The sequence below is a fragment of the Lissotriton vulgaris genome, chromosome 5 (genome assembly GCF_964263255.1).
Source record: "Lissotriton vulgaris chromosome 5, aLisVul1.2, whole genome shotgun sequence".
NCBI lineage: Eukaryota > Metazoa > Chordata > Amphibia > Caudata > Salamandridae > Lissotriton > Lissotriton vulgaris.
Window position 1 is genome coordinate 1,546,098,823 of NC_141693.1, and position 12,166 is coordinate 1,546,110,988.

General features: G+C 39.6%; 9 non-coding genes across 9 annotated transcripts; all 9 read right to left on the reverse strand.

Moving 5' to 3' along the window:
* Positions 1–488: 488 nt before the first annotated feature.
* Positions 489–561, reverse strand: TRNAR-CCU (transfer RNA arginine (anticodon CCU)). The gene has a single exon. It is a non-coding gene; the product is annotated as a tRNA-Arg (tRNA).
* Positions 562–1,365: 804 nt separating this feature from the next.
* Positions 1,366–1,438, reverse strand: TRNAR-UCG (transfer RNA arginine (anticodon UCG)). Its single transcript has one exon. It is a non-coding gene; the product is annotated as a tRNA-Arg (tRNA).
* Positions 1,439–2,955: 1,517 nt separating this feature from the next.
* TRNAR-UCG (transfer RNA arginine (anticodon UCG)) lies at positions 2,956–3,028 on the reverse strand. The gene has a single exon. It is a non-coding gene; the product is annotated as a tRNA-Arg (tRNA).
* A 1,519-nt stretch (positions 3,029–4,547) lies between these two features.
* Positions 4,548–4,620, reverse strand: TRNAR-UCG (transfer RNA arginine (anticodon UCG)). The gene has a single exon. It is a non-coding gene; the product is annotated as a tRNA-Arg (tRNA).
* Positions 4,621–5,263: 643 nt separating this feature from the next.
* On the reverse strand, positions 5,264–5,336 carry TRNAR-CCU (transfer RNA arginine (anticodon CCU)). The gene has a single exon. It is a non-coding gene; the product is annotated as a tRNA-Arg (tRNA).
* An 804-nt stretch (positions 5,337–6,140) lies between these two features.
* Positions 6,141–6,213, reverse strand: TRNAR-UCG (transfer RNA arginine (anticodon UCG)). The gene has a single exon. It is a non-coding gene; the product is annotated as a tRNA-Arg (tRNA).
* A 1,518-nt stretch (positions 6,214–7,731) lies between these two features.
* TRNAR-UCG (transfer RNA arginine (anticodon UCG)) lies at positions 7,732–7,804 on the reverse strand. The gene has a single exon. It is a non-coding gene; the product is annotated as a tRNA-Arg (tRNA).
* A 1,521-nt stretch (positions 7,805–9,325) lies between these two features.
* TRNAR-UCG (transfer RNA arginine (anticodon UCG)) lies at positions 9,326–9,398 on the reverse strand. The gene has a single exon. It is a non-coding gene; the product is annotated as a tRNA-Arg (tRNA).
* Positions 9,399–11,561: 2,163 nt separating this feature from the next.
* TRNAR-CCU (transfer RNA arginine (anticodon CCU)) lies at positions 11,562–11,634 on the reverse strand. Its single transcript has one exon. It is a non-coding gene; the product is annotated as a tRNA-Arg (tRNA).
* Between the last annotated feature and the right edge of the window lie 532 nt (positions 11,635–12,166).

A 12,166-nucleotide genomic window follows, 5' to 3' on the forward strand; every position in this document is an offset into this window, starting at 1 on the left:
TACGATAAGCTTTTGTTTCCTTTTTTCATTTAAACCTCTTTCTTCATGAGATTAAAGCTCAGTTGTATGCTTTACATAGCTCTGGATATTTCCAGAAGTGGAGAGAAACTGTTTTGACAGTAGTACAAACTGCTCCTTTCTGGATAGGCCAATTTACACACGCTCAAAGGTTGTATGTGTTTCATGAATCCTGACTTGCCCTATTCAAGTAGCTGAAAGCCTGTCACCACCTCTAGAAACAACAGTTACACCAATCCAATTCAAATCATTTTTTCCAAAGGAATATCTTCTGCTGGGTCAAAGTTGCATCTGACAAAGATAGGTGTTTAAAAATCTACTTTGTAGTTTCAGAACACCAACATGAGTCCGGAGAGTACAGAGGTAAAATGGTACCATTTCAAAGTTCCTAATACCTCATAAGCTTCTGAGCGGAAGCATGTAATACATATATAAATTTTTCTAGAAAAGTAATAGTGGATATTGGTTTTCACCTCAGATGGGACTCGAACCCACAAACCCTGGCTTAGGAGGCCAGTGCCTTATCCATTAGGCCACTGAGGCACAGATGAACACTTGCAGTCTAGAGGCATTATTTAAATGTATTCAATCGTCAAACACTGGTGTCTGCACACAGGACATTTCTCAGTTCTCTCCATAAGTAAACTTCCAATTTTCATCCTCTTCCATCCCCGACTTTAACACTCTGTTCTGTGCTATAATGGAGGCTCTGCATTTCGAGCAAGTGGAGAGAAATTGGAGGAGAACCACTTTCGACTCAACACTTCTTCTTTCCTGGATGCTTTTCTCAATAAACTGGGCTTTGACAGTGGTATCAAGCCGTCCTTGTCTTCAGCAGGACACAGAAACAGGCACCAAGTCTCCCAACCAAGTTCAACCACACTCTGCAACTTAATAGACCAATGCTTTACAAATTAGCCAACTGTGTCATCAGCAAAGGCAGCCAATGTGCCAATCCTTTATAATTCTTCTGTAGTACTTTTCTTTCTCGTAGGCAAAATTAGCACTTTGACTGCACAAATCATACAGATTTTTACACTTGAAGCACTCCATGAACACATACTTACACACCTTGCATTTCATCTACACACCCTTAAGCTAAAAACCCATTCTGTCAAGTCAAAATTCTGCAACCCTATTACATATTCAGTGCGTGTACATAGAAGCACTTCTTAATGCCACTAACATGGACAAGATTTTAGGCTGAAGATGCAATCTAAATGACTGTGCAGTATGTACTCCACTTCATGAATAATTAGGAATGAGAACATGATGGCTATAAGAGTATTGGAAGAGCCTGCTTCCATTCTGAACGGAAAGCTGAGTTGTGTGACCATTGGCAAAAACCGACCACGAAGGGACTCGAACCCTCAATCTTCTGATCCGAAGTCAGACACCTTATCCATTAGGCCACGCGGTCATATGTCCTGCTGTGCTTATTTTTATAATGTAGGTGGTATGCAAGGATGGGAAATATGATATTGATAGTTATTTAGGTTTACATCCCATTGTGTTTTTTCAGCTCCTTTCAATTAAAGCACTCTTTTGGAATCTATATAATGAGAATGTCACCAGTACGATAAGCTTTTGTTTTCTTTTTTGCATTTAAACCTCTTTCTTCATGAGATTAAAGCTCAGTTGTATGCTTTACATAGCTCTGGATATTTCCAGAAGAGGAGAGAAACTGTTTTGACAGTAGTACAAACTGCTCCTTTCTGGATATGCCAATTTACACACGCTCAAAGGTTGTATACGTTTCATGAATCCTGACTTGCCCTATTCAAGTAGCTGAAAGCCTGTCACCACCTCTAGAAACAACAGTTACACCAATCCAATTCAAATCATTTTTTCCAAAGGAATATCTTCTGCTGGGTCAAAGTTGCATCTGACAAAGATAGGTGTTTAAAAATCTACTTTGTAGTTTCAGAACACCAACATGACCCTGAAGAGTACAGAAGTAAAATGGTACCATTTCAAAGTTCCTAATACCTCATAAGCTTCTGAGCGGAAGCATGTAATATATATATAAATTTTTCTGGAAAAGTAAGAGTGGCTATTGGTTTTCACCTCAGATGGGACTCAACCCACAATCCCTGGCTTAGGAGGCCAGTGCCTTATCCATTAGGCCAATGAGGCACAGATAAACATTTGCAGTCTAGAGGCATTATTTAAATATATTCAATCGTCAAACACTGGTGTCTGCACACAGGACATTTCTCAGTTCTCTCCATAAGTAAACTTCCCATTTTCATCCTCTTCCATCCCGACTTTAACACTCTGTTCTGTGCTATAATGGAGGCTCTGCAGTTCGAGCAAGTGGAGAGAAATTGGAGGAGAACCACTTTCGACTTAACACTTCTTCTTTCCTGGATGCTTTTCTCATAAACTGGGCTTTGGCAGTGGTATCAAGCCGTCCTTGTCTTCAGCAGGACACAGAAACAGGCACCAAGTCTCCTAACCAAGTTCAACCACACTCTGCAACTTAATATACCAATGCTTTGCAAATTAGCCAACTGTGTCATCAGCAAAGGCAGCCAATGTGCCAATCCTTTATAATTCTTCTGTAGTACTTTTCTTTCTCGTAGGCAAAATTAGCACTTTAACTGCACAAATCATACAGATTTTACACTTGAAGCACTCCCTGAACACATACTTACACACCTTGCATTTCATCTACACACCCTTAAGCTAAAAACCCATTCTGTCAAGTCAAAATTCTGCAACCCTATTACATATTCAGTGCATGTACATAGAAGCACTTCTTAATGCCACTAACATGGACAAGATTTTAGGCTGAAGATGCAATCTAAATGACTGTGCAGTATGTACTCCACTTCATGAATAATTAGGAATGAGAACATGATGGCTATAAGAGTATTGGTAGAGCCTGCTTCCATTCTGAATGGAAAGCTGAGTTGTGTGACCATTGGCAAAAACCGACCACGAAGGGACTCAAACCCTCAATCTTCTGATCCGAAGTCAGACGCCTTATCCATTAGGCCACGCGGTCATATGTCTTGCTGTGCTTATTTTTATAATGTAGGTGGTATGCAAGGATGGCAAATATGATATTGATAGTTATTTAGGTTTACATCCCATTGTGTTTTTTCAGCTCCTTTCAATTAAAGCACTCTTTTGGAATCTCTATAATGAGAATGTCACCAGTACGATAAGCTTTTGTTTTCTTTTTTGCATTTAAACCTCTTTCTTCATGAGAATAAAGCTCAGTTGTATGCTTTACATAGCTCTGGATATTTCCAGAAGTGGAGAGAGACAGTTTTGACAGTAGTACAAACTGCTCCTTTCTGGATATGCCAATTTACACACTCTCAAAGGTTGTATGTGTTTCATGAATCCTGACTTGCCCTATTCAAGTAGCTGAAAGCCTGTCACCACCTCTAGAAACAACAGTTACACCAATCCATTTCAAATCATTTTTTCCAAAGGAATATCTTCTGCCGGGTCAAAGTTGCATCTGACAAAGATAGGTGTTTAAAAATCTACTTTGTAGTTTCAGAACACCAACATGACTCTGAAGAGTACAGAAGTAAAATGGTACCATTTCAAAGTTCCTAATACCACATAAGCTTCTGAGCGGAAGCATGTAATAAATATATCAATTTTTCTGGAAAAGTAAGAGTGGATATTGGTTTCACCTCAGATGGGACTCTAACCCACAATCCCTGGCTTAGGAGGCCAGTGCCTTATCTATTAGGCCACTTAGGCACAGATAAACACTTGCAGTCTTGAGGCATTATTTAAATGTATTCAATCGTCAAACACTGGTGTCTGCACACAGGACATTTCTCAGTTCTCTCCATAAGTAAACTTCCCATTTTCATCCTCTTCCATCCCCGACTTTAACACTCTGTTCTGTGCTATAATGGAGGCTCTGCATTTCGAGCAAGTGGAGAGAAATTGGAGGAGAACCACTTTCGACTCAACACTTCTTCTTTCCTGGATGCTTTTCTCAATAAACTGGGCTTTGACAGTGGTATCAAGCCGTCCTTGTCTTCAGCAGGACACAGAAACAGGCACCAAGTCTCCTAACCAAGTTCAACCACACTCTGCAACTTAATAGACCAATGCTTTACAAATTAGCCAACTGTGTCATCAGCAAAGGCAGCCAATGTGCCAATCCTTTATAATTCTTCTGTAGTACTTCTCTTCCTCGTAGGCAAAATTAGCACTTTAACTGCACAAATCATACAGATTTTACACTTGAAGCACTCCATGAACACATACTTACACACCTTGCGTTTCATCTACACACCCTTAAGCTAAAAACCTATTCTGTCAAGTCAAAATTCTGCAACCCTATTACATATTCAGTGCGTGTACATAGAAGCACTTCTTAATGCCACTAACATGAACAAGATTTTAGGCTGAAGATGCAATGTAAATGACTGTGCAGTATGTACTCCACTTCATGAATAATTAGGAATGAGAACATGATGGCTATAAGAGTATTGGAAGAGCCTGCTTCCATTCTGAATGGAAATCTGAGTTGTGTGACCATTGTCAAAAACCAGCCACGAAGGGACTCGAACCCTCAATCTTCTGATCCGAAGTCAGACGCCTTATCCATTAGGCCACGCGGTCATATGTCCTGCTGTACTTATTTTTATAATATAGGTGGTATGCAAGGATGGGAAATATGATATTGATAGTTATTTAGGTTTACATCCCATTGTGTGTTTTCAGCCCCTTTCAATTAAAGCTTTCTTTTGGAATCTATATAATGAAAATGTCACCAGTACGATAAGCTTTTGTTTCCTTTTTTCATTTAAACCTCTTTCTTCATGAGATTAAAGCTCAGTTGTATGCTTTACATAGCTCTGGATATTTCCAGAAGTGGAGAGAAACTGTTTTGACAGTAGTACAAACTGCTCCTTTCTGGATAGGCCAATTTACACACGCTCAAAGGTTGTATGTGTTTCATGAATCCTGACTTGCCCTATTCAAGTAGCTGAAAGCCTGTCACCACCTCTAGAAACAACAGTTACACCAATCCAATTCAAATCATTTTTTCCAAAGGAATATCTTCTGCTGGGTCAAAGTTGCATCTGACAAAGATAGGTGTTTAAAAATCTACTTTGTAGTTTCAGAACACCAACATGAGTCCGGAGAGTACAGAGGTAAAATGGTACCATTTCAAAGTTCCTAATACCTCATAAGCTTCTGAGCGGAAGCATGTAATACATATATAAATTTTTCTAGAAAAGTAATAGTGGATATTGGTTTTCACCTCAGATGGGACTCGAACCCACAAACCCTGGCTTAGGAGGCCAGTGCCTTATCCATTAGGCCACTGAGGCACAGATGAACACTTGCAGTCTAGAGGCATTATTTAAATGTATTCAATCGTCAAACACTGGTGTCTGCACACAGGACATTTCTCAGTTCTTTCCATAAGCAAACTTCCAATTTTCATCCTCTTCCATCCCCGACTTTAACACTCTGTTCTGTGCTATAATGGAGGCTCTGCATTTCGAGCAAGTGGAGAGAAATTGGAGGAGAACCACTTTCGACTCAACACTTCTTCTTTCCTGGATGCTTTTCTCAATAAACTGGGCTTTGACAGAGGTATCAAGCCGTCCTTGTCTTCAGCAGGACACAGAAACAGGCACCAAGTCTCCCAACCAAGTTCAACCACACTCTGCAACTTAATAGACCAATGCTTTACAAATTAGCCAACTGTGTCATCAGCAAAGGCAGCCAATGTGCCAATCCTTTATAATTCTTCTGTAGTACTTTTCTTTCTCGTAGGCAAAATTAGCACTTTAACTGCACAAATCATACAGATTTTTACACTTGAAGCACTCCATGAACACATACTTACACACCTTGCATTTCATCTACACACCCTTAAGCTAAAAACTCATTCTGTCAAGTCAAAATTCTGCAACCCTATTACATATTCAGTGCGTGTACATAGAAGCACTTCTTAATGCCACTAACATGGACAAGATTTTAGGCTGAAGATGCAATCTAAATGACTGTGCAGTATGTACTCCACTTCATGAATAATTAGGAATGAGAACATGATGGCTATAAGAGTATTGGAAGAGCCTGCTTCCATTCTGAACGGAAAGCTGAGTTGTGTGACCATTGGCAAAAACCGACCACGAAGGGACTCGAACCCTCAATCTTCTGATCCGAAGTCAGACACCTTATCCATTAGGCCACGCGGTCATATGTCCTGCTGTGCTTATTTTTATAATGTAGGTGGTATGCAAGGATGGGAAATATGATATTGATAGTTATTTAGGTTTACATCCCATTGTGTTTTTTCAGCTCCTTTCAATTAAAGCACTCTTTTGGAATCTATATAATGAGAATGTCACCAGTACGATAAGCTTTTGTTTTCTTTTTTGCATTTAAACCTCTTTCTTCATGAGATTAAAGCTCAGTTGTATGCTTTACATAGCTCTGGATATTTCCAGAAGAGGAGAGAAACTGTTTTGACAGTAGTACAAACTGCTCCTTTCTGGATATGCCAATTTACACACGCTCAAAGGTTGTATACGTTTCATGAATCCTGACTTGCCCTATTCAAGTAGCTGAAAGCCTGTCACCACCTCTAGAAACAACAGTTACACCAATCCAATTCAAATCATTTTTTCCAAAGGAATATCTTCTGCTGGGTCAAAGTTGCATCTGACAAAGATAGGTGTTTAAAAATCTACTTTGTAGTTTCAGAACACCAACATGACCCTGAAGAGTACAGAAGTAAAATGGTACCATTTCAAAGTTCCTAATACCTCATAAGCTTCTGAGCGGAAGCATGTAATATATATATAAATTTTTCTGGAAAAGTAAGAGTGGATATTGGTTTTCACCTCAGATGGGACTCAACCCACAATCCCTGGCTTAGGAGGCCAGTGCCTTATCCATTAGGCCAATGAGGCACAGATAAACACTTGCAGTCTAGAGGCATTATTTAAATATATTCAATTGTCAAACACTGGTGTCTGCACACAGGACATTTCTCAGTTCTCTCCATAAGTAAACTTCCCATTTTCATCCTCTTCCATCCCCGACTTTAACACTCTGTTCTGTGCTATAATGGAGGCTCTGCAGTTCGAGCAAGTGGAGAGAAATTGGAGGAGAACCACTTTCGACTTAACACTTCTTCTTTCCTGGATGCTTTTCTCATAAACTGGGCTTTGGCAGTGGTATCAAGCCGTCCTTGTCTTCAGCAGGACACAGAAACAGGCACCAAGTCTCCTAACCAAGTTCAACCACACTCTGCAACTTAATATACCAATGCTTTGCAAATTAGCCAACTGTGTCATCAGCAAAGGCAGCCAATGTGCCAATCCTTTATAATTCTTCTGTAGTACTTTTCTTTCTCGTAGGCAAAATTAGCACTTTAACTGCACAAATCATACAGATTTTACACTTGAAGCACTCCCTGAACACATACTTACACACCTTGCATTTCATCTACACACCCTTAAGCTAAAAACCCATTCTGTCAAGTCAAAATTCTGCAACCCTATTACATATTCAGTGCATGTACATAGAAGCACTTCTTAATGCCACTAACATGGACAAGATTTTAGGCTGAAGATGCAATCTAAATGACTGTGCAGTATGTACTCCACTTCATGAATAATTAGGAATGAGAACATGATGGCTATAAGAGTATTGGTAGAGCCTGCTTCCATTCTGAATGGAAAGCTGAGTTGTGTGACCATTGGCAAAAACCGACCACGAAGGGACTCGAACCCTCAATCTTCTGATCCGAAGTCAGACGCCTTATCCATTAGGCCACGCGGTCATATGTCTTGCTGTGCTTATTTTTATAATGTAGGTGGTATGCAAGGATGGCAAATATGATATTGATAGTTATTTAGGTTTACATCCCATTGTGTTTTTTCAGCTCCTTTCAATTAAAGCACTCTTTTGGAATCTCTATAATGAGAATGTCACCAGTACGATAAGCTTTTGTTTTCTTTTTTGCATTTAAACCTCTTTCTTCATGAGAATAAAGCTCAGTTGTATGCTTTACATAGCTCTGGATATTTCCAGAAGTGGAGAGAAACTGTTTTGACAGTAGTAAAAACTGCTCCTTTCTGGATATGCCAATTTACACACGCTCAAAGGTTGTATACGTTTCATGAATCCTGACTTGCCCTATTCAAGTAGCTGAAAGCCTGTCACCACCTCTAGAAACAACAGTTACACCAATCCAATTCAAATCATTTTTTCCAAAGGAATATCTTCTGCCGGGTCAAAGTTGCATCTGACAAAGATAGGTGTTTAAAAATCCTCTTTGTAGTTTCAGAACGCCAACATGACTCTGAAGAGTACAGAAGTAAAATGGTACCATTTCAAAGTTCCTAATACCACATAAGCTTCTGAGCGGAAGCATGTAATAAATATATCAATTTTTCTGGAAAAGTAAGAGTGGATATTGGTTTTCACCTCAGATGGGACTCTAACCCACAATCCTTGGGTTAGGAGGCCAGTGCCTTATCCATTAGGCCACTGAGGTACAGATAAACACTTGCAGTCTAGAGGCATTATTTAAATGTATTCAATCGTCAAACACTGGTGTCTGCACACAGGACATTTCTCAGTTCTCTCCATAAGTAAACTTCCCATTTTCATCCTCTTCCATCCCCGACTTTAACACTCTGTTCTGTGCTATAATGGAGGCTCTGCATTTCGAGCAAGTGGAGAGAAATTGGAGGAGAACCACTTTCGACTCAACACTTATTCTTTCCTGGAAGCTTTTCTCAATAAACTGGGCTTTGACAGTGGTATCAAGCCGTCCTTGTCTTCAGCAGGACACAGAAACAGGCACCAAGTCTCCTAACCAAGTTCAACCACACTCTGCAACTTAATATACCAATGCTTTGCAAATTAGCCAACTGTGTCATCAGCAAAGGCAGCCAATGTGCCAATCCTTTATATTTCTTCTGTAGTACTTTTCTTTCTCGTAGGCAAAATTAGCACTTTAACTGCACAAATCATACAGATTTTTACACTTGAAGCACTCCATGAACACATACTTACACACCTTGCATTTCATCTACACACCCTTAAGCTAAAAACCCATTCTGTCAAGTCAAAATTCTGCAACCCTATTACATATTCAGTGTATGTACATAGAAGCACTTCTTAATGCCACTAACATGGACAAGATTTTAGGCTGAAGATGCAATCTAAATGACTGTGCAGTATGTACTCCACTTCATGAATAATTAGGAATGAGAACATGATGGCTATAAGAGTATTGGTAGAGCCTGCTTCCATTCTGAATGGAAAGCTGAGTTGTGTGACCATTGGCAAAAACTGACCACGAAGGGACTCGAACCCTCAATCTTCTGATCCGAAGTCAGACGCCTTATCCATTAGGCCATGCGGTCATATGTCTTGCTGTGCTTATTTTTATAATGTCGGTGGTATGCAAGGATGGGAAATATGATATTGATAGTTATTTAGGTTTACATCCCATTGTGTTTTTTCAGCTCCTTTCAATTAAAGCACTCTTTTGGAATCTATATAATGAAAATGTCACCAGTACGATAAGCTTTTGTTTTCTTTTTTGCATTTAAACCTCTTTCTTCATGAGATTAAAGCTCAGTTGTATGCTTTACATAGCTCTGGATATTTCCAGAAGTGGAGAGAAACTGTTTTGACAGTAGTACAAACTGCTCCTTTCTGGATATGCCAATTTACACAAGCTCAAAGGTTGTATGTGTTTCATGAATCCTGACTTGCCCTATTCAAGTAGCTGAAAGCCTGTCACCACCTCTAGAAACAACAGTTACACCAATCCAATTCAAATCATTTTTTCCAAAGGAATATCTTCTGCTGGGTCAAAGTTGCATCTGACAAAGATAGGTGTTTAAAAATCTACTTTGTAGTTTCAGAACACCAACATGAGTCCGGAGAGTACAGAAGTAAAATGGTACAATTTCAAAGTTCCTAATACCTCATAAGCTTCTGAGCGGAAGCTTGTAATAAATATATAAATTTTTCTTGAAAAGTAATAGTGGATATTGGTTTGCACCTCAGATGGGACTCTAACCCACAATCCCTGGGTTAGGAGGCCAGTGCCTTATCCATTAGGCCACTGAGGCACAGATGAACACTTGCAGTCTAGTAGCATTATTTAAATGTATTCAATCGTCAAACACTGGTGTCTGCACACAGGACATTTCTCAGTTCTCTCCATAAGTAAACTTCCAATTTTCATCCTCTTCCATCCCCAACTTTAACACTCTGTTCTGTGCTATAATGGAGGCTCTGCATTTCGAGCAAGTGGAGAGAAATTGGAGGAGAACCACTTTTGACTCAACACTTCTTCTTTCCTGGATGCTTTTCTCAATAAACTGGGCTTTGACAGTGGTATCAAGCCGTCCTTGTCTTCAGCAGGACACAGAAACAGGCACCAAGTCTCCTAACCAAGTTTAACCACACTCTGCAACTTAATAGACCAATGCTTTACAAATTAGCCAACTGTGTCATCAGCAAAGGCAGCCAATGTGCCAATCCTTTATAATTCTTCTGTAGTACTTTTCTTTCTCGTAGGCAAAATTAGCACTTTAACTGCACAAATCATACAGATTTTTACACTTGAAGCACTCCATGAACACATACTTACACACCTTGCATTTCATCTACACACCCTTAAGCTAAAAACCCATTCTGTCAAGTCAAAATTCTGCAACCCTATTACATATTCAGTGCGTGTACATAGAAGCACTTCTTAATGCCACTAACATGGACAAGATTTTAGGCTGAAGATGCAATCTAAATGACTGTGCAGTATATACTCCACTTCATGAATAATTAGGAATGAGAACATGATGGCTATAAGAGTATTGGAAGAGCCTGCTTCCATTCTGAACGGAAAGCTGAGTTGTGTGACCATTGGCAAAAACCTGACCTGCTGTGCTTATTTTTATAATGTAGGTGGTATGCAAGGATGGGAAATATGATTTTGATAGTTATTTAGGTTTACATCCCGTTGTGTTTTCTCAGCTCATGTCAATTAAAGCACTCTTTTGGAATCTATATAATGAGAATGTCACCAGTACGATAAGCTTTTGTTTTCTTTTTTGCATTTAAACCTCTTAATTCATGAGATTAAAGCTTAGTTGTATGCTTTACATAGCTCTGGATATTTCCAGAAGAGGAGAGAAACTGTTTTGACAGTAGTACAAACTGCTCCTTTCTGGATATGCCAATTTACACACGCTCAAAGGTTGTATACGTTTCATGAATCCTGACTTGCCCTATTCAAGTAGCTGAAAGCCTGTCACCACCTCTAGAAACAACAGTTACACCAATCCAATTCAAATCATTTTTTCCAAAGGAATATCTTCTGCCGGGTCAAAGTTGCATCTGACAAAGATAGGTGTTTAAAAATCTACTTTGTAGTTTCAGAACACCAACATGACCCTGAAGAGTACAGAAGTAAAATGGTACCATTTCAAAGTTGCTAATACCTCATAAGCTTCTGAGCGGAAGCATGTAATAAATATATAAATTTTTCAGGAAAAGGAAGAGTGGATTTTGGTTTTCACCTCAGATGGGACTCGAACCCACAATCCCTGGCTTAGGAGGCCAGTGCCTTATCCATTAGGCCACTGAGGCACAGATAAACCCTTGCAGTCTAGAGGCATTATTTAAATGTATTCAATCGTCAAACACTGGTGTCTGCACACAGGACATTTCTCAGTTCTCTCCATAAGTAAACTTCCCATTTTCATCCTCTTCCATCCCCGACTTTAACACTCTGTTCTGTGCTATAATGGAGGCTCTGCATTTCGCGCAAGTGGAGAGAAATTGGAGGAGAACCACTTTCGACTCAACACTTCTTCTTTCCTGGATGCTTTTCTCAATAAACTGGGCTTTGACAGTGGTATCAAGCCGTCCTTGTCTTCAGCAGGACACAGAAACAGGCACCAAGTCTCCTAACCAAGTTCAACCACACTCTGCAACTTAATAGACCAATGCTTCACAAATTAGCCAACTGTGTCATCAGCAAAGGCAGCCAATGTGCCAATCCTTTATAATTCTTCTGAAGTACTTTTCTTTCTCGTAGGCAAAATTAGCACTTTAACTGCACAAATCATACAGATTTTACACTTGAACCACTTCATGAACACATACTTACACACCTTGC